Source organism: Ranitomeya variabilis, chromosome 3 (assembly GCF_051348905.1).
Source record: "Ranitomeya variabilis isolate aRanVar5 chromosome 3, aRanVar5.hap1, whole genome shotgun sequence".
NCBI classification, from domain to species: Eukaryota; Metazoa; Chordata; class Amphibia; order Anura; family Dendrobatidae; genus Ranitomeya; species Ranitomeya variabilis.
Window position 1 is genome coordinate 288,537,325 of NC_135234.1, and position 25,668 is coordinate 288,562,992.

The following is a 25,668-nucleotide window of genomic DNA, read 5'->3' on the forward strand; positions in this document are numbered from 1 at the left end:
TATTTTCTGAACAGCGGGGGGGGGCGCACAGGGGGTGGGAGGGCGGCGGACACATAGATCTTTATTTTGAACACTATTATTCATATTTTCTCTGCAGCAAACGCTGCTGCAGGGAACATATGAATCGCGGCTTCAGCACCATGTGGGGGGACAGCGCTTACTGTAGCGCTGTCTCCTGCACGCACACGGACCCCAGACGGAGAATGTCCGTATGAGGTCCGTGTTTTACACGGACCCATTGACTTTAATGGGTCCGTGTAATACGTGCGCTCCCACGAACACTGACATGTCTCCGTGTTTGGCACACGGAGACACGGTCCGCAAAAAATCAATGACATCTGAACAGATGCATTGATTTTTATGAGTCTACGTGTGTCAGTGTCTCCGGTACGTGAGGAAACTGTCACCTCACGTACCAGAGCCACTGACGTGTGAAACTGGCCTTAGTAAGCAATGGACCCATAGAGCTCAATAGGATCTGACATTGGATGTCCAATCTCAAATAGGACAGTGTATCCTACTTCTAATAGTCGTTCACTAAAACATTTGCGTCAGTGAAAATTTGCCTCATTGGCTACACTACAAATTCATTGCAACAGTTGTGCAAATATCACTGAAAAGCAGACTGCAAATGACCTATGACTTTTGAGCAATTAATTGCGCACTGCCAGATATGTGGCTGTGTACAAAAGGAAAGATATTATATTGTATCTGCACAAATTTGCTTCCGTCAACAACCAGACATACAATGATTGTATTGTGTAAACACACCCAAAGGAGAGCTTTACACAATGTATTGCTCATGATATTGTGCAGGTGATCGCTAGTGCCAGCTGTATGTGGCCGATATTTTTCCATTTGAATGCAGCCACAAACCTGACAGAGCAATCCATCACTAATTGATTGCAGATGCTCAGCAGATTTTAGATCGCAGTAACTTTCATTATCTCAAATGGAGTGAATTGTATTGGAATGTAATAGAATTGATTTTGCATTGCAGCAGTTGAAACGACCAACCAGACAAGCTGTTTTTAACGCTAGTGATCATCTCTAAGATTGAATGCAACAAACGTTGGGTCATGCAATCACACTAGCGACAATTACTAGCAATCACTACCAAATATATTATAGTGTGTAAAGCTCCCCTAAGAGTGAACCCCCATGGGCTTGTGTGATAGTCATGCGGCACTGTTGTAACATCACACGACCTTGTCGCTTGACTATTATATTACATTGTTCTACTGTGCTGCGATACCCACAGCAGAATAACACATTAGCACTTTTTTTACTTGCCGCCATTGTGGCAAGAAAAACATCCATCTGTTTAAGCCCATTAAAAACTATGAGCTGCAACTGCTAGGAAGATTTTATCACACAACAGTTATGCGAAAGTCTTGCCCGTGTGTTTTAGTCCTATGGCTACATTTACATCTACATTATTGCATAGTTCAGTAAAACGCATTGTAACATCGTGCACTAAGTGGAGGTTTACACATGAGAATATCACTGTGAATGATCCCTGGCAGCCACAAACAGTCAAGGCTGCTAATCAGAGAGAGAAATCATAGTTTGTGATTCCACTACACCCACGGCAATAAAAATACATTGCTCAGGTCTAGTGATATTACTAGAGCTGCTTTCAAATGGCACTATCAATTAGCTATAGTGAACATCAGAATGGACCACAATCTGCTACACATCAAGCAATTAATTCATAACTGGATGCCAGAATTGCAGCCCACTTCTAATATAGTGATATTGTTCGTTAGATCGCTGGTGCCAGCCTCTAACAAACAATATTTCTAGAGATATCTGTGCATGTGACCCCCCATAACACTAAAAAGAGGAACCATAGACTAAAATAATGTTAATCTGCTAGCACTTTTTATAAACAAGGATAAAAATACTGCATACATGAGTTGTCTTTCCACTTATAAAAAGCACAAGCAAATTAACGCAATTTTAGTACATGGTCTCCTCTTGTCAGTGTTAGGGGAGGTTTACACAATGAACATCAGTATCAATGATATTGGCTGGCATCAGCCATCTAACAAGCAATATTACTAGCTTTGAATGCAGCCACAAACTGGGTACTGAGCAATAAATCATACTTAACTGCTTATGCCTGGGAGATGGCAAGTCATTCACCTGTCACTAGCGACAGGCAAATACTGCATTTAAATGCAATTCTAGCAATACTGCTAAAACCACAGCAATGTATTTATATTGCCATATTTTAGAAGAATTGCAACCATGGCTAATTGTTCAATAAGTTGCTATGATTACTAGTGAGTATCACTGGGTCTAACCAAAGCGACCAACATACCAGCATATAGCCATGAGCGATGCTTGTCAACAATCGCTTATAGCAACATCACAGTATTAGACCCCCTTTAGTAATAGTTTCTATGTGTGTTACCAATTCATCTTGCTGCTGAAAAGCAGAGTAGGGTGGATCTGTCAAAATGTAGATGTCAATGAACCCTGAGGACCCATTTATACACTTCAATGATTGTTTATTGATGGTTCATCACATCAGTGCTTGCTGTTAAATTGGGGACATATTCCATTTGCACATGGCCACAAATCTGGCCTTGATTGTCCACAATTTCACTGCAACCACAGATCTGCCGAACAATTGATGAACAATGATTGAAGAGTGTAAAGGGGTTCTCATACTGATCTGTTTTTTGGAGCAACTAAACTAAAAGACAGATGTATAGCGGCTAAAAAACACGGGCAAGTGTTTGCCAGAAATCTTGCACCAGAGAATCATGGCAAAAGTCTGAACGCATTGTTTTCAACAGTAAGAATCACCTCAGAATAGCAAATATAAATAGCATTTTTGTGCAACAGGGTTGTGTGATGCCACACTATATAGTCACGCAATAATTGTGCTCGTACATATGTTTTAGCATGTAACAAAATCATTTTTCTGCTATTGATTTCAATGAAGCTTGAAAAAACGGAATGGCTTCAGTTTGCTTTAGATCCATTTTGTTTTAGCTTTATACACTTAAACATCTCTGCTGCAGCCTGTGCTGTTGTGTTACTCAAAAACTGAAATAAAAATGGATCTGAAGCAAACAGATGGTTTTTTTTTTGGTGCAGCCAAATGAAAAAAAAACTGATCAGCATAACTGAAAAAAATGAATGTGTGAACACAACCTAATAGATAAATTCTGTCTGAAAAATCCTGTCAAAGTAAGGGCAAAGACACACGGGTGAATATTCCCATCTAAATTTGGACAGGGATATCCACCCTGGATGCCTGGTCTGCAGAACTGAACTCTGCAGCTCAGGTGAGCCCCAGAGCACAGCCCGGCCTGAACACGGCACTCAGGGACTGAACTCTGAGCACCCGACAATTGCTCAGTGCTCAGAGTTCAGTCTCTGAGTGCCATGGTCGGTCTGGCCTGTACTCGGAGGCTCACCTGAGCCTCAGAGTTCTGCACTGCTTACTCGCGGCCAGAGCTTCACACACGCCCAAAAAAAGCATCTGAATTCAGATGCTTTTTTTGGCCGTGTGTTTTAGCCCTAAATGCTGACTTCTACTGTTCTGACTCCCTTTCTCTACAAGTTACTCCATCCATGAATTGAAGAAAATGGAGAAAAATTGATTCGTTTTTGTTCTCATTGAAGGCAATGGGAAATTATATGATTCATTTTATATTCATTTGTATTCTTTTCAGTTTTTTTAAACAGAAACAAAAGGGTTGCAACCTTTGCTTTTGTATTTTTAAAAACGGAAAGCATACCACAGAGGCCAAATGAATCCATTCCATTCCCACTATCAAAAAGAACAAAAATTAATACATTTTTCTCCTCTTGCCTTTCGTTCAGTTGTTTCTATGACAGAGCAGGTGACCAAAAACCTGTAACAATACTGAAAATGTAGCTTAATAGAAAAATCCTCTAAAATAACAGAGTAAGGGCCCTGTCACACTGGCAGATAACCTCTGCAATTGTGATTCTGCGACATATGTATACAATGTCATATCCCGCTGTCACATGTAGCGATAGCGCGGTCACAGCAGGATTCCTAGGAGCAAAGAAAGGGCTGAACTTTCACCTTATACATAGAAGAGCAGGGGCCCAACCATGTACAGTATTTCACACAGTATGAAGTCAGAGTTAGGCCGGCGTCACACTGGCGAGTTTTACGGACGTAAGAGCGCAGAAACTACGTCCGTAAAACTCGCATTACATACGGCACAATTATTCTCAATGGGGCTGCTCCTATTAGCCGTATATTACGGTTCAGTATTATACGGCGTTCTACGGCCGTACAAAATCGCAGCATGCTGCGTTTGTCAGCGTATTGCGCAAATAATACGCCAATGAAAGTCTATGGGGGCGAGAAAAATAGGGATTCCACATGGACCTGCAGTGTGACTTGCGAGAAATACGCAGCGGTGTTAGTGAAAAGTCGGTAATTCAATTGCCGGCTTTTTCCTTCTCCTTCACAAACCCGACATGATATGAGACATGGTTTACATACAGTAAACCATCTCATATCCCCATTTTTTTTGCATATTCCACACTACTAATGTTAGTAGTGTGTGTATGCAAAATTTGGGCGCTGTAGCTGCTAAAATAAAGGGTTAAATGGCGGAAAAATTTGGCGTGGGCTCCCGCGCAATTTTCTCCGCCAGAGTGGTAAAGCCAGTGACTGAGGGCAGATATTAATACCCAGGAGAGGGTCCATGGTTATTGGCCCCCCGTGGCTAAAAACATCTGCCCCCAGCCACCCCAGAAAAGGCACATCTGGAAGATGCGCCTATTCTGGCACTTGGCCACTCTCTTCCCACTCCCGTGTAGCGGTGGGATATGGGGTAATGAAGGGTTAATGCCACCTTGCTATTGTAAGGTGACATTAAGCCAGATTAATAATGGAGAGGCGTCAATTATGTCACCTATCCATTATTAATCCAATTGTAGGAAAGGGTTAAAAAACACACACACACATGATTAAAAAGGATTTTAATGAAATAAACACAGCGGTTGTTGTAATAATTTATTGTTCTCGCAATCCATTTGCAGACCCTCGCTTGGAAAAATAATAAACGCACAAGATACATACCTTCTGGTGAACCGTCTCGTCCCACGAGGTAATCCATCTGAAGGGGTTAACTAATATTACAGGCAGGAGCCCTGCAAATGCAGCTGTGCTCCGTGCCTGTAATCCCCGGCGAATGAATGAAATGTAGGTCATTGACCTACATTTCCTTCAGTCGCGGTGATGCGCCCCCTGGTGGATGTCCTCATATGACCTGGAGCGTGGGAAAAAGTTCCCAGGCTGCAGTTCATGAGAACATCCAGCAGGGGCGCATCACCGCGACTCAATGTAAGTACAGATCCAGCTTTCCTTTCAGCACCCGGGGATTACAGGCACGAGCGAGTGTTTTATCGCAGCTCTGCCTGTAATATTAGTTAACCCCTTCAGATGGATTACCTCGTGGGACGTGATCTGACATCAGAAGGTATGTATATTGTGCGTTAATTATTTTGCCAAGTGAGGGCCTGCAAATGGATTGCGAGAACAATAAATTATTACAACAACCGCTGTGTTTATTTCATTAAAATCCTTTTTAATCATGTGTGTGTGTGTTTTTTAACTCTTTCCTACAATTGGATTAATAATGGATAGGTGACATAATTGACGCCTCTCCATTATTAATCTGGCTTAATGTCACCTTCCAATAGTAAGGTGGCATTAACCCTTCATTACCCCATAGCCCACCGCTACAGGGAGTGGGAAGAGAGTGGCCAAGTGCCAGAATTGGCGCATCTTCCAGATGTGCCTTTTCTGGGGTGGCTGGGGGCAGATGTTTGTAGCCACGGGGGGGCCAATAACCATGGACCCTCTCCTGGCTATTAATATCTGCCCTCAGTCACTGGCTTTACCATTCTGGCGGAGAAAATTGCGCGGGAGCCCACGCCAATTTTTTCCGCGATTTAACCCTTTATTTTAGCAGCTACAGCGCTGAAATTTTGCACATACACACTACTAACATTAGTAGTGTGGAATATGCAAAAAAAAAGGGGATATGAGATGGTTTACTGTATGTAAACCATGTCTCATATCCTGTCGGGTTTGTGCAGGAGAAATGAAAAGCCGGCAATTGAATTACCGGCTGTTCACAGATATCGCGCTGAATGAAATATAAATACAGAATATATATATATATGTGTCTCAATGACATATATATATATATACATACTGTATATATGTTTTAATGAACATTTGAGCACATAAATCCATTAGATGTCGGTTTTGCAAGCCTGCGCGAAAATCTCGCAGTACGGATGCCATACGGATTACATACGGAGGATGCCATGCGCAAAATACGCTGACACACCCTGACTACGGATCACTATTTTGGGAACATTTCACCGTATTTCGGCCGTATTACGGCCGTAAAATACGGACCGTATTGTCTTACGCCGAGTGTGACGCCGGCCTTACAAGCCTGCTACATCACAGATTGTCAAATCGTTATGACAAATCTCGTACTGTGTGATGGGGCCTTAAGAGCCTATTCACACAAGTGCTTTTTCTGGCTGCGATTATCACCACCGAAAATTCATAGTAGGACTGCGCCCTAATTATTTCAATGGGGCCAGCAAAAAGACCAGTGGTAATTGCTGATTATACAGTAGGTCACTGACCTATAATGGTAATGGTGGAGAAAATCAAAATGATAATTACCAGCAGCACTGGGCAAAAGTGGCCATGTGCATGAAGCCTAAGACCTTATTCACTCAGGCGATTTTCCCTAGCAATTATTGCTAGCGATTTTTCTAGTGAACAATCACTTTGAACAGAGACTATATTTTTACTATGGTGTCCTATGACAGGAAAGCACTGCCCTAAATTTTTAAATTTTAAATTGCTAGCAATTATTCTACCATAGGAGCCCATAGAAAAAAAATCACCTCTGTTCAAAGCAATTTTGCTAGCACTAATTTCCTGTGTGAATAAGACCTAATCTAAAAATTCTATAAAACAGATGGTGGGTCAGAAATGGATCTGTCACCATAGGTTAACAGAAAAAACCCCAAAAAGAATGCACCAGACAATAACAAAAGCCAGTAAGTAAATGTATCATCTCCAATATATTAATTACATAAAATGTCTCTAACCTGTTCACTGTAATATGCTAATTGAATTGATGATGATGTGTTCGGTTACACAGGCTGTAGCAAAGTTGAAGGTAAAAATGCTCCCGTTCAGCTTTTTCTGTGATAGGAAACCTATAACAGTAGTGGGAATATAGCAAAATAGAAAAATCCTCTCAGAACAATCCTACCAAATAACAGAGTAATGGAAAAATCCTGTCATAAAACAACTGGCGACTCCAAAATGTGTCTGTCCCATAAGTTACCAACAAATGTTAAAAAAAATGCACCAGACAATAACAAGAGCCAATAAGTAAATGTATGATCACTAATATATTAATTACATATAATTTTTCTAACCTGTTCAGTGTAATATGACAATTGAATAGATGTTGAAGTGCTCTCTCACACAGGCTGAGGTAAAGTGAAAGTAAAAATCCTAGGTTGCATCACAGCAATCAACTTCAGCTGACCACACAGCTGATTGACAAAAAAATAAGCATATTATCAATTTTTTGTGTAATTTAAGTTTTCTGTTTGAAGATGTGCCTTCAGCTCGAATCCATAACTATTAGAAAGCCAAAACATACACAATAGGCTTTTCCCCCTCAATTAGATACAGTAGAACTGAGAGCAAGGAATTATCAAAATAGTGTTTTTTTCAAAGCACTATAATAAATTAGCAGCGTTCAGATTACAAGATAGTGCTTTTCAAAGCACTATAATAACTAGACAATTACCTCACGGTACTAGCAGCTCTGAGGCGTTTTCCTCTCCCAGAGCGTTACCTCACAATATGGCCCACTCTGAGGCATTTGCCTCATCCAAAGATCTACTGTACATAACATAACATAACCAGTTATGAGGTGCTCACCTCTCCCAGAGGTTTACTTCACGATTCTCAAAAATCCTATGGACAAGTAGACAACTCAGGGCGTGAGATATTCTGAAGTGTTCGCATCACTCAGTATTTTACCTCAGGATTTGAGATATTCTGAGGTGTTTGCATTACTCAGGTGCTGATTTGGTGGGTGGGGCCACTCTGGAACCGATTTGGTGGGTGGGGCCACTCTGGAACCGATTTGGTGGGTGGGGCCACTCTGGGTCCGATTTGGTGGGTGGGGCCACTCTGGAACCGATTTGGTGGGTGGGGCCACTCTGGGTCCGATTTGGTGGGTGGGGCCACTCTGGAACCGATTTGGTGGGTGGGGCCACTCTGGGTCCGATTTGGCGGGCGGCGCCACTCCGGGTCCGATTTGGCGGGCGGCGCCACTCCGGGTCCGATTTGGCGGGCGGCGCCACTCCGGGTCCGATTTGGCGGGCGGCGCCACTCCGGGTCCGATTTGGCGGGCGGCGCCACTCCGGGTCCGATTTGGCGGGCGGCGCCACTCCGGGTCCGATTTGGCGGGCGGCGCCACTCCGGGTCCGATTTGGCGGGCGGCGCCACTCCAAGTGCGATTTGGCGGGCGGCGCCACTCCGGGTCCGATTTGGCGGGCGGCGCCACTCCGGGTCCGATTTGGCGGGCGGTGCCACTCCGGGTCCGATTTGGTGGGCGGCGCCACTCCGGGTCCGATTTGGCGGGCGGCGTCATTCCGGGTCCGATTTGGCGGGCGGCGCCACTCCGGGTCCGATTTGGCGGGCGGAGTTACTCTGGGTCCGATTTGGCGGGCGGCGCCACTCCGGGTCCGATTTGGTGGGCGGGCCACTCTGGGTCCGATTTGGCGGGCGGCGCCACTCCGGGTCCGATTTGGCGGGCGGCGCCACTCCGGGTCCGATTTGGCAGGCGGCGCCACTCCGGGTCCGATTTGGCGGGTGGCGCCACTCCGGGTCCGATTTGGCGGGCGGCGCCACTCCGGGTCCGATTTGGCGGGCGGCGCCACTCCGGGTCCGATTTGGCGGGCGGCGCCACTACGGGTCCGATTTGGCGAGCGGCGCCACTCCGGGTCCGATTTGGCGGGCGGCGCCACTCCGGGTCCGATTTGGCGGGCGGCGCCACTCCGGGTCCGATTTGGCGGGCGGCGCCACTCCGGGTCCGATTTGGCGGGCGGCGCCACCCCGGGTCCGATTTGGCGGTCGGCGCCACCCCGGGTCTGATTTGGCGGGCGGCGCCACCCCGGGTCCGATTTGGCGGGCGGCGCCACCCCGGGTCCGATTTGGCGGGCGGCGCCACCCCGGGTCCGATTTGGCGGGCGGCGTCACTCCGGGTCCGATTTGGCGGGCGGCGCCACTCCGGGTCCGATTTGGCGGGCGGAGTTACTCCGGGTCCGATTTGGCGGGCGGCGCCACTCCGGGTCCGATTTGGTGGGCGGGCCACTCCGGGTCCGATTTGGCAGGCGGCGCCACTCAGGGTCCGATTTGGCGGGCGGCGCCACTCCGGGTCCGATTTGGCGGGCGGCGCCACTCCGGGTCCGATTTTGCGGGCGGCGCCACTCCGGGTCCGATTTGGCGGGCGGCGCCACTCCGGGTCCGATTTGGCGGGCGGCGCCACTCCGGGTCCGATTTGGCAGGCGGCGCCACTCCGGGTCCGATTTGGCGGGCGGCGCCACTCCGGGTCCGATTTGGCGGGCGGAGTCACTCCGGGTCTGATTTGGCGGGCGGAGTCACTCCGGGTCCGATTTGGCGGGCGGCGCCACTCCGGGTCCGATTTGGTGGGCGAGGCCACTCTGGGTCTGATTTGTTGGGCGAGGCCACTCGGGGTCCAATTTGGTGGGCTGCGCACCTCGGGATCCGATTGGTGGGTGGGTCACTTTAAGAGTTGATATTATCTGGCAAAACTGTCATGGTAGAGTTCGTAGGCGTTGGCATAGTAACTGAGTCTGACTGCGCATATCAATGAGCCAATCAGCCAGGTGGCAGTTGGCAGTTATTTTTAGAAATTGCCTCAGAAATCAGGCCCATTATAAACGTATGGTAAAATTTCCGTATTGAAATGCATTGAAACACTTTTTTCAAACGCAAATTGCGCCAAAACTACAAATCCGATCGACACGAAAAATACTTAGCACACCTCTTGGGGACGCTGGCTTCGAAATGACACCTCACTGGAGTCTGTGAGTGAAGCGGTTCGGGCCGCATTACGTGCGGACTGAATAATAAGAATAAGAAGAAGTTTACCACGGTGGAATAACAGTATAGTGCTTTGTTCCAAAGCACTATAATAAGAAGTTATCCACGATGGAATAACAGTATAGTGCTTTGTTCCAAAGCACTATAATAAGAAGTTTACCACGATGGAATAACAGTATAGTGCTTTGTTCCAAAGCACTATAATAATAATAACTAGATGGGTATTTCCTGAAGGAACTACAGATAGTGCTTTGGAATGGTGCCCGGGCTGCCCCTGCAAGACTTTCACACTTGGGTGCCCCTCAGGCGCTGGTTTGGTGGTTGTAGCCCCTCAGGGTTGAGGCCACTCTGGGTACGATTTGGTGGGCGGGGTCACTCTGAGTCCGATTTGATGGGCGGGGTTATTCTGGGACCACTTTGGTGGGCGGAGCCACTCTGGGTCCGATTTGGTGGGCGGAGCCACTCTGGGTCCGATTTGGTGGGTGGGGCACCTCAGGGACCGATTTGGTGGGCGGGGTCACTCTGGGTCCGATTTGATGGGCGGGGTTATTCTGGGACCACTTTGGTGGGCGGAGCCACTCTGGGTCCGATTTGGTGGGCGGAGCCACTCTGGGTCCGATTTGGTGGGCGGGGCACCTCAGGGACCAATTTGGTGGGCGGGGTCACTCAGGGTCCGATTTGGTGGGCGGGGTCACTCTGGGTCTGATTTGGTGGGCGGGGCACCTCTGGGTCCAATTTGGTGGGCGGGGCCCCTCGGGGTCCGAATTGGTGGGCGGGGTCACTCTGGGTCCGATTTGGGGGGCGGGGTCACTTGGTGCACTTAATTTTCACCCACGGGACCGGGGGTACACTTACTTTTCAAACACGGGACGAGAGGGTGTCAGTCACTTTATTCTGATGTTCGACTTTGATAAATGATCATGTCCTAAAATGGACACCGTACATTTGCATAGCTGCCATCTTTGGAAGGTCAAGTTGGGGGTAATGGAAAGTTCGCCATTATTCCCTATGGGAATTTTTTTTTTTTAAATGAAATTTTTATAAAAACTACACATCGGATTGACACAAAAAATACTTAGCACACCTCTCGTGGACACTGGCTTCGAAATGACGCCTCACAGGAGACTGTGCGTGCAGCAGTTCGGGCCGTATTAATTGCAGAAAAAAACTGAATAATGAGTTTATCATGTTCGGATTACAAAAATAATACTAGATGGGTATTTCCTGAAGGAACTACAGATAGTGCTTTGGAATGGTGCCCGGGTTGCCCCAGCAAGACTTTCACACTTGGGTGCCCCTCAGGCGCTGGCTTGGTAGTTGTAGCCCCTACAGGGGTGAGGCCACTATGGGTCCGATTTGGTGGGCGGGGTCACTCTGGGACCAATTTGGTGGGCGGGGTCACTCTGGGACCAATTTGGTGGGCGGGGTCACTCTGGGACCGATTTGGCGGGCGGCACCACTCTGGGTCCGATTTGGCGGGCGGCGCCACTCTGGGTCCGATTTGGCGGGCGGCGCCACTCTGGGTCCGATTTGGCGGGCGGCGCCACTCTGGGTCCGATTTGGCGGGCGGCGCCACTCTGGGTCTGATTTGGCGGGCGGCGCCACTCTGGGTCCGATTTGGCGGGCGGCGCCACTCTGGGTCCGATTTGGCGGGCGGCGCCACTCTGGGTCCGATTTGGTGGGCGGCGCCACTCTGGGTCCGATTTGGCGGGCCGGGTCACTCTGGGTCCGATTTGGCGGGCCGGGTCACTCTGGGTCCGATTTGGTGGCCCGGGTCACTCTGGGTCCGATTTGGTGGGCCGGGTCACTCTGGGTCCGATTTGGTGGGCCGGGTCACTCTGGGTCTGATTTGGTGGGCCGGGTCACTCTGGGTCCGATTTGGTGGGCCGGGTCACTCTGGGTCCGATTTGGTGGGCCGGGTCACTCTGGGTCCGATTTGGTGGGCCGGGTCACTCTGGGTCCGATTTGGTGGGCCGGGTCACTCTGGGTCCGATTTGGTGGGCCGGGTCACTCTGGGTCCGATTTGGTGGCCCGGGTCACTCTGGGTCCGATTTGGTGGCCCGGGTCACTCTGGGTCCGATTTGGTGGCCCGGGTCACTCTGGGTCTGATTTGGTGGCCCGGGTCACTCTGGGTCCGATTTGGTGGCCCGGGTCACTCTGGGTCCGATTTGGTGGCCCGGGTCACTCTGGGTCCGATTTGGTGGCCCGGGTCACTCTGGGTTTGATTTGGTGGCCCGGGTCACTCTGGGTGCGATTTGGTGGGCCGGGTCACTCTGGGTCCGATTTGGTGGCCCGGGTCACTCTGGGTCCGATTTGGTGGGCCGGGTCACTCTGGGTCCGATTTGGTGGGCCGGGTCACTCTGGGTCCGATTTGGTGGCCCGGGTCACTCTGGGTCCGATTTGGTGGGCCGGGTCACTCTGGGTCCGATTTGGTGGGCCGGGTCACTCTGGGTCCGATTTGGTGGGCCGGGTCACTCTGGGTCCGATTTGGTGGGCCGGGTCACTCTGGGTCCGATTTGGTGGGCCGGGTCACTCTGACTGACAGCAGGATAAGGGAATGGCTGATAACAGAGAATAGACTGACAGCAGGACAAGGGAATGGCTGATAACAGAGAGAATAGACTGACAGCAGGACAGGGGAATTGCTGATAACAGAGAGAAATAGACTGACAGCAGGACAGGGAATGGCTGATAACAGAGAGAATAGACTGACAGCAGGACAGGGGAATGGCTGATAACAGAGAGAATAGACTGACAGCAGGACAGGGGAATGGCTGATAACAGAGAGAATAGACTGACAGCAGGACGGGGAATGGCTGATAACAGAGAGAATAGACTGACAGCAGGACAGGGGAATGGCTGATAACAGAGAGAAATAGACTGACAGCAGTACGGGGAATGGCTGATAACAGAGAGAAATAGATGAGTATTTCCTGAAGGAACTACAGATAGTGCTTTGGAATGGTGCCCGGGTTGCCCCAGCAAGACTTTCACACTTGGGTGCCCCTCAGGCGCTGGTTTGGTAGTTGTAGCCACTCTGGGTCCGATTTGGTGGGTGGGGCCCCTCAGGGGCCGATTTGGTGGGCGCTGTATACTGCGGGGCTCTGCGCTGTATACTGCGGGGCTCTGCGCTGTATACTGCGGGGCTCTGCGCTGTATACTGCGGGGCTCTGCGCTGTATACTGCGGGGCTCTGCGCTGTATACTGCGGGGCTCTGCGCTGTATGCTGCGGGGCTCTGCGCTGTGTACTGCGCGGCTCTGCGCTGTGAACTGCACGGCTCTGCGCTTTATACTGCGCGGCTCTGCGCTGTGTACTGCACGGCTCTGCGCTGTGTACTGCGCGGCTCTGCGCTGTGTACTGCACGGCTCTGCGCTGTGTACTGCACGGCTCTGCGCTTTATACTGCGCGGCTCTGCGCTGTGTACTGCACGGCTCTGCGCTGTGTACTGCGCGGCTCTGCGCTGTGTACTGCGCGGCTCTGCGCTTTATACTGCGCGGCTCTGCGCTGTGTAGTGCGCGGCTCTGCGCTGTGTACTGCGCGGCTCTGCACTGTATGCTGCGTGGCTGTGCAATATACTACGTGGACATGCATATTCTAGAATACCCGATGAGTTAGAATCGGGCCTCCATCTAATAATCATAAGACTACAGATAGTGGTTTGGAATTGTGCTGTACTGTCACTTTAAGAGCTGATATTATCTGACAAAACTTGTGAGCTGATGTAGAGTTCATAGGCGTTGGCATAGTAACTGTGTCTGACTGCGCATATCAATGAGCTAATCAGCCAGGTGGCAGTTATTTTTAGAAATTGCCTCAGAAACCAGCCCATTATAAACGTATGGGACAATTTCCCTATTGAAACGCATTGAAAGACTTTTTTCAAACACAAATTGCGCAAAAACTACAAATCCGATCGGCACGAAAAATACTTAGCACACCTCTTGGGGACGCTGGCTTCGAAATGACACCTCACTGGAGTCTGTGAGTTTAGCGGTTCGGGCCGCATTACGTGCGGACTGAATAATAAGAATAAGAAGAAGTTTACCACGGTGGAATAACAGTATAGTGCTTTGTTCCAAAGCACTATAACTAGATGGGTATTTCCTGAAGGAACTACAGATAGTGCTTTGGAATGGTGCCCGGGCTGCCCCTGCAAGACTTTGACACTTGGGTGCCCCTCAGGCGGTCCGATTTGGTGGGTTGGGTCAATCTGGGTCTGATTTTGTGGGCGGGGTAAATCTAGGTCCGATTCGGTGGGCGGGGTCACTTTTGGTCCGATTCTGTGGGCGCGGCCACTCTGGGTCCGATTCGGTGGGCGGAGCCACTCTGGGTCCGATTTGGTGGGCGGGGCACCTTAGGGACCAATTTGGTGGGTGGGGTCACTCGGTCCGATTTGGTGGGCTGGGCACCTCAGGGTCTGATTTGGTGGGCTGGGCACCTCAGGGTCCGATTTGGTGGGTGGGGTCACTCTGGGTCCGATTTGGTGGGCGGGGTCACTCTGGGCCTGATTTGGTGGAAGGGGTCACTCTGGGTCCGATTTGGTGGAAGGGGTCACTCTGGGTCTGATTTGGTGGAAGGGGTCACTCTGGGTCCGATTTGGTGGGCGGAGCCACTCTGGGTCCGATTTGGTGGGCGGGGTCACTCTGGGACTGATTTAGGGGGCGGGGTCACTCTGGGTCTGATTTGGTGAGCCGGGCCCCTCGGGGTCCGATTTGGTGAGCGGGGTAATCTACTATATAATTGTCTAAGGGCACTTCCGTCTTTCTGTCTCACAACACCGCTACGTCATCATCTCGTGAGACCGCAATGCACTCTTGGGACCGGAGCGCGCAACAAGCATCGGGTACCGGCCACTCCAGGTGCAACAAGCATCGTGTACCGGCCGCTCTAGGAGGTGCAACAACCATCAGATACCGGCCGCTCCAGGAGGTGAGTATGTAACTTTTTTATTTTAATTCTTTTTTTTTTTTAACAGGGATATGCAGTATACTATGTGACTGGACAATATACTACGTGACTGGGCAGTATAACTACGTGGCTCTGTGCTGTATACTGCGTGGCTCTGCGCTGTATACTGCGTGGCTCTGCGCTGTATACTACGCGGCTCTGCGCTGTATACTACGCGGCTCTGCACTGTATACTACGCGGCTCTGCGCTGTATACTGCGTGGCTCTGCGCTGTGTACTGCGCGGCTCTGCGCTGTGTACTGCACGGCTCTGCGCTGTGTACTGCGCGGCTCTGCACTGTGTACTGCGCGTTCTGCGCTGTATACTGCGCGGCTCTGCGCTGTATACTGCGCGGCTCTGCGCTTTGTACTGCGCGGCTCTGCGCTGTATACTGCGGGGCTCTGCACTGTATACTGCGCGGCTCTGCGCTGCATACTGCGTGGCTCTACGCTGTGTACTGCGCGGCTCTGCGCTGTTTACTGCGGGGCTCTGCACAGTATACTACGCGGCTCTGCGCTGTATACTGCGCGGCTCTGCGCTGCATACTGCGTGGCTCTACGCTGTGTACTGCGCGGCTCTGCGCTGTATACTGCGCGGCTCTGCGCTGTATACTGGGTGGCTCTGCGCTGTGTACTGTGCGGCTCTGTGCTGTGTACTGCGCGGCTCTGCACTGTGTACTGCGCGGCTCTGCGCTGTGTACTGCGCGGCTCTGCGCTGTGTACTGCGCGGCTCTGCGCTTTATACTGCGCGGCTCTGCGCTCTGTACTGCGCGGCTCTGCGCTGTGTACTGCGCGGCTCTCCGCTGTGTACTGCTCGGCTCTGCGCTGTGTACTGCGCGGCTCTCCGCTGTGTACTGCGCGGCTCTGCGCTGTGTACTGCGCGGCTCTGTGCTGTGTACTGCGCGGCTCTGCGCTGTGTACTGCGCGGCTCTGCGCTGTGTACTGCTCGGCTCTGCGCTGTGTACTGCGCGGCTCTGCGCTGTGTACTGCGCGGCTCTGCGCTGTGTACTGCTCGGCTCTGCGCTGTGTACTGCGCGGCTCTCCGCTGTGTACTGCGCGGCTCTGCGCTGTGTACTGCGCGGCTCTGTGCTGTGTACTGCGCGGCTCTGCGCTGTGTACTGCGCGGCTCTGCGCTGTGTACTGCGTGGCTCTCCGCTTTATACTGCGCGGCTCTGCACTGTGTACTGCGCGGCTCTGCGCTGTGTACTGCGCGGCTCTGCGCTGTGTACTGCGCGGCTCTGCGCTGTGTACTGCGCGGCTCTGCGCTGTGTATTGCGCAGCTCTGCGCTGTGTACTGCTCGGCTCTGCACTGTGTACTGCGCGGCTCTCCGCTTTATACTGCGCGGCTCTGCGCTGTGTACTGCGCGGCTCTGCGCTGTGTACTGCGTGGCTCTGTGCTGTGTACTGCGCGGTTCTGCGCTGTGTACTGCTCGGCTCTGCGCTGTGTACTACGCGGCTCTGTGCTGTGTACTGCGCGGCTCTGCGCTGTGTACTGCGCGGCTCTGCGCTGTGTACTGCTCGGCTCTGCGCTGTGTACTACGCGGCTCTGTGCTGTGTACTGCGCGGCTCTGCGCTGTGTACTGCGCGGCTCTGCGCTGTGTACTGCTCGGCTCTGCGCTGTGTACTGCGTGGCTCTGCGCTGTGTACTGCGCGGCTCTGTGCTGTGTACTGCGCGGCTCTGCGCTGTGTACTACGCGGCTCTGCGCTTTATACTGCGCGGCTCTGCGCTGTGTACTGCTCGGCTCTGCGCTGCGTACTACGCGGCTCTGCGCTGTGTACTGCGCGGCTCTGCGCTGTGTACTGCTCGGCTCTGCGCTGTGTACTGCGTGGCTCTGCGCTGTGTACTGCGCGGCTCTGTGCCGTGTACTGCGCGGCTCTGCGCTGTGTACTACGCGGCTCTGCGCTTTATACTGCGTGGCTCTGCACTGTGTACTGCGCGGCTCTGCGCTGTGTACTGCGCGGCTCTGCGCTGTGTACTGCGCGGCTCTGCGCTTTATACTGCGCGGCTTTGCGCTGTGTACTGCATGGCTCTGCGCTGTGTACTGCGCGGCTCTGCGCTGTGTACTGCACGGCTCTGCGCTGTGTACTGCGCGGCTCTGCGCTGTGTACTGCGCGGCTCTGCGCTGTGTACTGCACGGCTCTGCGCTTTATACTGCACGGCTCTGCGCTGTGTACTGCACGGCTCTGCGCTGTGTACTGCGCGGCTCTGCGCTGTGTACTGCACGGCTCTGCGCTTTATACTGCACGGCTCTACGCTTTATACTGCGCGGCTCTGCGCTTTATACTGCGCGGCTCTGCGCTGTGTACTGCGCGGCTCTGCGCTTTATACTGCGCGGCTCTGCGCTGTGTACTGCGCGGCTCTGCGCTGTGTACTGCGTGGCTCTGCGCTGTGTACTGCGTGGCTCTGCGCTTTGTACTGTGTGGCTGTGCAATATACTACGTGGACATACATATTCTAGAATACCCGATGAGTTAGAATCGGGCCACAGTCTAATAATTATAAGACTACAGATAGTGGTTTGGAATTGTGCTGTACTGTCACTTTAAGAGCTGATATTATCTGACAAAACTTGTGACCTGGTGAGCTGATGTAGACTTCATAGGCGTTGGCATAGTAACTGTGTCTGACTGCGCATATCAATGAGCTAATCGGCCAGGTGGCAGTTATTTTTAGAAATTGCCTCAGAAACCAGCCCATTATAAACGTATAGGAAAATTTCTCTATTGAAACGCATTGAAAGACTTTTTTCAAACACAAATTGCGCAAAAACTACAAATCCGATCGGCACGAAAAATACTTAGCACACCTCTTGGGGACGCTGGCTTCGAAATGACACCTCACTGGAGTCTGTGAGTTTAGCGGTTCGGGCCGCATTACGTGCGGACTGAATAATAAGAATAAGAAGAAGTTTACCACGGTGGAATAACAGTATAGTGCTTTGTTCCAAAGCACTATAACTAGATGGGTATTTCCTGAAGGAACTACAGATAGTGCTTTGGAATGGTGCCCGGGCTGCCCCTGCAAGACTTTCACACTTGGGTGCCCCTCAGGCGGTCCGATTTGGTGGGTTGGGTCAATCTGGGTCTGATTTTGTGGGCGGGGTAAATCTAGGTCCGATTCGGTGGGCGGGGTCACTTTTGGTCCGATTCTGTGGGCGCGGCCACTCTGGGTCCGATTCGGTGGGCGGAGCCACTCTGGGTCCGATTTGGTGGGCGGGGCACCTTAGGGACCAATTTGGTGGGTGGGGTCACTCGGTCCGATTTGGTGGGCTGGGCACCTCAGGGTCTGATTTGGTGGGCTGGGCACCTCAGGGTCCGATTTGGTGGGTGGGGTCACTCTGGGTCCGATTTGGTGGGCGGGGTCACTCTGGGCCCGATTTGGTGGAAGGGGTCACTCTGGGTCCGATTTGGTGGAAGGGGTCACTCTGGGTCTGATTTGGTGGAAGGGGTCACTCTGGGTCCGATTTGGTGGGCGGAGCCACTCTGGGTCCGATTTGGTGGGCGGGGTCACTCTGGGTCTGATTTAGGGGGCGGGGTCACTCTGGGTCCGATTTGGTGGGCCGGGCCCCTCGGGGTCCGATTTGGTGGGCCGGGCCTCTCGGGTTCCGAATTGGTGAGCGGGGTAATCTACTATCTAATTATCTAAGGGCACTTCCGTCTTTCTGTCTCACAACACCGCTACGTCATCATCTCGTGAGACCGCAATGCACTCTTGGGACCGGAGCGCGCAACAAGCATCGGGTACCGGCCACTCCAGGTGCAACAAGCATCGTGTACCGGCCGCTCTAGGAGGTGCAACAACCATCAGATACCGGCCGCTCCAGGAGGTGAGTATGTAACTTTTTTATTTTAATTCTTTTTTTTTTTAACAGGGATATGCAGTATACTATGTGACTGGACAATATACTACGTGACTGGGCAGTATAACTACGTGGCTCTGCGCTGTATACTGCGTGGCTCTGTGCTGTATACTGCGTGGCTCTGCGCTGTATACTACGCGGCTCTGCGCTGTATACTACGCGGCTCTGCGCTGTATACTGCGTGGCTCTGCGCTGTGTACTGCGCGGCTCTGCGCTGTGTACTGCACGGCTCTGCGCTGTGTACTGCGCGGCTCTGCACTGTGTACTGCGCGTTCTGCGCTGTATACTGCGCGGCTCTGCGCTGTATACTGCGCAGCTCTGCGCAGCTCTGCGCTTTGTACTGCGCGGCTCTGCGCTATATACTGCGTGGCTCTTCGCTGTATACTACGCGGCTCTGCGCTGTGTACTGCGCGGCTCTGCGCTGTGTACTGCGCGTGTCCGTGCTGTGTACTGCGCGTGTCTGCGCTGTATACTGCGGGGCTCTGCACTGTATACTGCGGGGCTCTGCACTGTATACTACGCGGCTCAGCGCTGTATACTGCGCATCTCTGCGCTGCATACTGCGTGGCTCTACGCTGCGTACTGCGCGGCTCTGCGCTGTATACTGGGTGGCTCTGCGCTGTGTACTGCGCGGCTCTGTGCTGTGTACTGTGCGGCTCTGCACTGTGTACTGCGCGGCTCTGCGCTGTGTACTGCGCGGCTCTGCGCTGTGTACTGCGCGGCTCTGCGCTTTATACTGTGCGGCTCTGCGCTCTGTACTGCGCGGCTCTGCGCTGTGTACTGCGCAGCTCTGCGCTGTATACTGCGCGGCTCTGCGCTGTGTACTGCGCGGCTCTGCGCTGTGTACTGCGCGGCTCTGCGCTGTGTACTGCTCGGCTCTGCGCTGTGTACTGCGCGGCTCTGCGCTGTGTACTGCGCGGCTCTGCGCTGTGTACTGCGCGGCTCTGCGCTGTGTACTGCACGGCTCTGCGCGGTATACTGCGCGGCTCTGCGCTTTATACTGTGCGGCTCTGCGCTCTGTACTGCACGGCTCTGCGCTGTCTACTGCGCGGCTCTGCGCTGTGTACTGCTCGGCTCTGCGCTGTGTACTGCGCGGCTCTCCGCTTTATACTGCGCGGCTCTGCGCTTTATACTGCGCGGCTTTGCGCTGTGTACTGCATGGCTCTGCGCTGTGTACTGCGCGGCTCTGCGCTGTGTACTGCACGGCTCTGCGCTGTGTACTGCGCGGCTCTGCGCTGTGTACTGCACGGCTCTGCGCTTTATACTGCGCGGCTCTGCGCTGTGTACTGCACGGCTCTGCGCTGTGTACTGCGCGGCTCTGCGCTGTGTACTGCGCGGCTCTGCGCTTTATACTGCGCTGCTCTGTGCTTTATACTGCGCGGCTCTGCGCTGTGTACTGCGCGGCTCTGCGCTGTGTACTGCGCGGCTCTGCGCTGTGTACTGCACGGCTCTGCGCTTTATACTGCGCGGCTCTGCGCTGTGTACTGCACGGCTCTGCGCTGTGTACTGCGCGGCTCTGCGCTGTGTACTGCACGGCTCTGCGCTTTAAACTGCGCGGCTCTGCGCTGTGTACTGCACGGCTCTGCGCTGTGTACTGCGCGGCTCTGCGCTGTGTACTGCGCGGCTCTGCGCTTTATACTGCGCGGCTCTGCGCTGTGTACTGCGCGGCTCTGCGCTGTGTACTGCGCGGCTCTGCGCTGTGTACTGCACGGCTCTGCGCTTTATACTGCGCGGCTCTGCGCTGTGTACTGCACGGCTCTGCGCTGTGTACTGCGCGGCTCTGCGCTGTGTACTGCACGGCTCTGCGCTTTATACTGCGCGGCTCTGCGCTGTGTACTGCACGGCTCTGCGCTGTGTACTGCGCGGCTCTGCGCTGTGTACTGCGCGGCTCTGCGCTGTATACTGCGCGGCTCTGCGCTGTGTACTGCGCGGCTCTGCGCTGTGTACTGCGCGGCTCTGCACTGTGTACTGCACGGCTCTGCACTGTATACTGCGTGGCTGTGCAATATACTACGTGGACATGCATATTCTAGAATACCCGATGAGTTAGAATCGGGCCACAGTCTAATAATCATAAGACTACGGATAGTGGTTTGGAATTGTGCTGTACTGTCACTTTAAGAGCTGATATTATCTGACAAAACTTGTGACCTGGTGAGCTGATGTAGATTTCATAGGAGTTGGCATAGTAACTGTGTCTGACTGCGCATATCAATGAGCTAATCAGCCAGGTGGCAGTTATTTTTAGAAATTGCCTCAGAAACCAGCCCATTATAAACGTATAGGAAAATTTCTCCATTGAAACGCATTGAAAGACTTTTTTCAAACACAAATTGCGCAAAAACTACAAATCCGATCGACACGAAAAATACTTAGCACACCTCTCAGGAACGCTGGCTTCGAAATGACACCTCACTGGAGTCTGTGAGTTTAGCGGTTCGGGCCGCATTACGTGCGGACTGAATAATAAGAATAAGAAGAAGTTTACCACGGTGGAATAACAGTATAGTGCTTTGTTCCAAAGCACTATAATAAGAAGAAGTTTACCACGATGGAATAACAGTATAGTGCTTTGTTCCAAAGCACTATAATAAGAAGTTTACCACGATGGAATAAGAGTATAGTGCTTTGTTCCAAAGCACTATAATAATAACTAGATGGGCATTTCCTGAAGGAAATACATGGTGCTTGAACAGCGCTGCCGGGGGGCACTTACTTTTCACACACGGGGCCGGGGGGGCACTTACTTTTCACACACGGGGCCGGGGGGCACTTACTTTTCACACACGGGGCCGGGGGGGCACTTACTTTTCACACACGGGGCCGGGGGGCACTTACTTTTCACACACGGGGCCGGGGGGCACTTACTTTTCACACACAGGGCCGTGGTGGCACTTACTTTTCACACACGGGGCCGGGGGGCACTTACTTTTCACACATGGGGCCGGGGGGCACTTACTTTTCACACACGGGGCCGGGGGGGCACTTACTTTTCACACACGGGGCCGGGGGGCACTTACTTTTCACACATGGGGTCGGGGGGCACTTACTTTTCACACACGGGGCCGGGGGGGCACTTACTTTTCACACACGGGGCCGGGGGAGCACTTAATTTTCACTCACGGGGCCGTGGGGGCACTTACTTTTCACACACGGGGCCGGGGGGGCACTTACTCTTCACACATGGGGCCGGGGGCACTTACTTTTCACACACGGGGCCGGGGAGGCACTTACTTTTCACACACGGGGCCTGGGGGCACTTACTTTTCACACACGGGGCCGGGGGGGCACTTTCTTTTCACACACGGGGCCGGGGGGGCACTTACTTTTCACACACGGGGCCGGGGGGGGCACTTACTTTTCACCCACGGGACGAGAGGGTGTCATAGTCACTTTATTCTGATGTTTGACTTTGATAAATGATCATGTCCTAAAATGGACACCGTACATTTGCATAGCTGCCATCTTTGGAAGGTCAAGTTGGGGGTAATGGAAAGTTCGCCATTATTTCCTATGGGAAATTTTTTTTAAAAAATGCGATTTAAATAAAATCTACATATCGGATCGACTATAAAAGTCATAGCAAACCTGTCCTCACCGAGGACTTCGAAACGCCGCCTGAACGGGGTCTCTGCGCCGAGCAGTTCGGGCCGCATTAATTGCCAATTTGGTGGGCGGGGCCCCTCGGCCTTCGATTTGGTGGGCGGGGCCCCTCGGCCTCCGATTTGGTGGGCAGGGCCCCTCGGCCTCCGATTTGGTAGGCGGGGCCCCTCGGCCTCCGATTTGGTGGGAGGGGCCCCTCGGCCTCCGATTTGGTGGGCGGGGCCCCTCGGCCTCCGATGTGGTGGGCAGGGTCCCTCTGCCTCCGATTTGGTGGACGGGGACCCTCTGCCTCCGCTTTGGTGGGCGGGGCCGCTCGGCCTTCGATTTGGTGGGCGGGGCTCCTCGGCCTCCGATTTGGTTGGTGGGGCCCCTCGGCCTCCGATTTGGTGGGCGGGGCCCCTTATCCTCCGATTTGGTGGGGGGGGGACCCTCGGCCTCTGATTTGGTGGGCGGGGACCCTCGGCCTCCGATTTGGTGGGCGGGGACCCTCGGCCTCCGATTTGGTGGGCGGGGCCCCTCGGCCTCCAATTTGGTGGGCGGGGCCCCTCAACCTCCGATTTGGTGGGCGGGGACCCTCGGCCTCCTATTTGGTGGGCGGGGACCCTCGGCCTCCGATTTGGTGGGCGGGGACCCTCGGCCTCCGATTTGGTGGGTGGGGCCCCTCGGAATCCAATTTGGTGGGCGGGGCCCCTCGGCCTCCGCTTTGGTGGGCGGGGCCGCTCGGCCTTTGATTTGGTGGGCGGGGCTCCTCAGCCTCCGATTTGGTGGGCGGGGACCCTCGGCCTCCGATTTGGTGGGCGGGGACCCTCGGCCTCCGATTTGGTGGGCGGGGACCCTCGGCCTCCGATTTGGTGGGCGGGGACCCTCGGCCTCCGATTTGGTGGGCGGGGCCGCTCAGCCTCCGATTTGGTGGGCGGGAAACCTCGGCCTCCGATTTGGTGGGTGGGGGGGCACTTACTTTTCACACACGGGGCCGGGGGGCACTTACTTTTCACACACGGGGCCGGGGGGGCACTTACTTTTCACACACGGGGCCGGGGGGGCACTTACTTTTCACACACGGGGCCGGGGGAGCACTTAATTTTCACTCACGGGGCCGTGGGGGCACTTACTTTTCACACACGGGGCCGGGGGGGCACTTACTTTTCACACATGGGGCCGGGGGCACTTACTTTTCACACACGGGGCCGGGGGGGCACTTACTTTTCACACACGGGGCCGGGGGGCACTTACTTTTCACACACGGGGCCGGGGGGCACTTACTTTTCACCCACGGGACGAGAGGGTGTCATAGTCACTTTATTCTGATGTTTGATTTTGATAAATGATCATGTCCTAAAATGGACACCGTACATTTGCATAGCTGCCATCTTTGGAAGGTCAAGTTGGGGGTAATGGAAAGTTCGCCATTATGTCCTATGGGAAATTTTTTTAAAAAAATGCGATTTAAATAAAATCTACATATCGAATCGACTATAAAAGTCATAGCAAACCTGTCCTCACCGAGGACTTCGAAACGCCGCCTGAACGGGGTCTCTGCGCCGAGCAGTTCGGGCCGCATTAATTGCCAATTTGGTGGGCGTGGCCCCTCGGCCTCCAATTTGGTGGGCGGGGCCCCTCGGCCTCCGATTTGGTGGGCGGGGCCCCTCGGCCTCCGATTTGGTGGGCAGGGCTCCTCGGCCTTCGATTTGGTAGGCGGGGCCCCTCGGCCTCCGATTTGGTGGGAAGGGCCCCTCAGCCTCCGATTTGGTGGGCGGGGCCCCTCGGCCTCCGATGTGGTGGGCAGGGTCCCTCTGCCTCCGATTTGGTGGACGGGGACCCTCTGCCTCCGCTTTGGTGGGCGGGGCCGCTCGGCCTTCGATTTGGTGGACGGGGCTCCTCGGCCTCCGATTTGGTTGGTGGGGCCCCTCGGCCTCCGATTTGGTGGGCGGGGCCCCTTATCCTCCGATTTGGTGGGCGGGGACCCTCGGCCTCCGATTTGGTGGGCGGGGACCCTCGGCCTCCGATTTGGTGGGCGGGGACCCTCGGCCTCTGATTTGGTGGGCGGGGCCCCTCGGCCTCCGATTAGGTGGGCGGGGCCCCTCGACCTCCGATTTGGTGGGCGGGGACCCTCGGCCTCCGATTTGGTGGGCGGGGACCCTCGGCCTCCGATTTGGTGGGCGGGGACCCTCGGCCTCCGATTTGGTGGGCGGGGACCCTCGGCCTCCGATTTGGTGGGCGGGGCCCCTCGGAATCCAATTTGGTGGGCGGGGCCCCTCGGCCTCTGCTTTGGTGGGCGGGGCCGCTCGGCCTTTGATTTGGTGGGCGGGGCTCCTCGGCCTCCGATTTGGTGGGCGGGGACCCTCGGCCTCCGATTTGGTGGGCGGGGACCCTCGGCCTCCGATTTGGTGGGCGGGGCCCCTCGGCCTCCGATTTGGTGGGCGTGGCCCCTCGGCCTCCGATTTGGTGGGCGGGGCCCCTCGGCCTCCGATTTGGTGGGCGGGGCCCCTCGGCCTCCGATTTGGTGGGCGGGGCCCCTCGGCCTCCGATTTGGTGGGCGGGGCCGCTCGGCCTCCGATTTGGTGGGTGGGGCCCCTCGGCCTCCGATTTGGTGGGCGGGGTCCCTCTGCCAAAACTTTGGTGGGCGGGACCGCTCGGCCTCCAATTTGGTGGGCGGGGCCCCTCGGCCTCCGATTTGGTGGGCGGGGCCCCTCGGCCTCCGATTTGGTGGGCGGGGCCGCTCGGCCTCCGATTTGGTGGGCGGGGCCCCTCGGCCTCCGATTTGGTGGGCGGGGCCCCTCGGCCTCCGATTTGGTGGGCGGGGCCCCTCGGCCTCCGATTTGGTGGGCGGGGCCCCTCGGCCTCCGATTTGGTGGGCGGGGCTCCTCGGCCTCCGATTTGGTGGGCGGGGCCCCTCGGCCTCCGATTTGGTGGGCGGGGACCCTCGGCCTCCGATTTGGTAGGCGGGGCCCCTCGGCCTCCGATTTGGTGGGCGGGGCCCCTCGGCCTCCGATTTGGTGGGCGGGGCCGAGGGGGCACTTACTTTTCACACACGGGGCCGGGAGGCACTTACTTTTCACACACGGGGCCG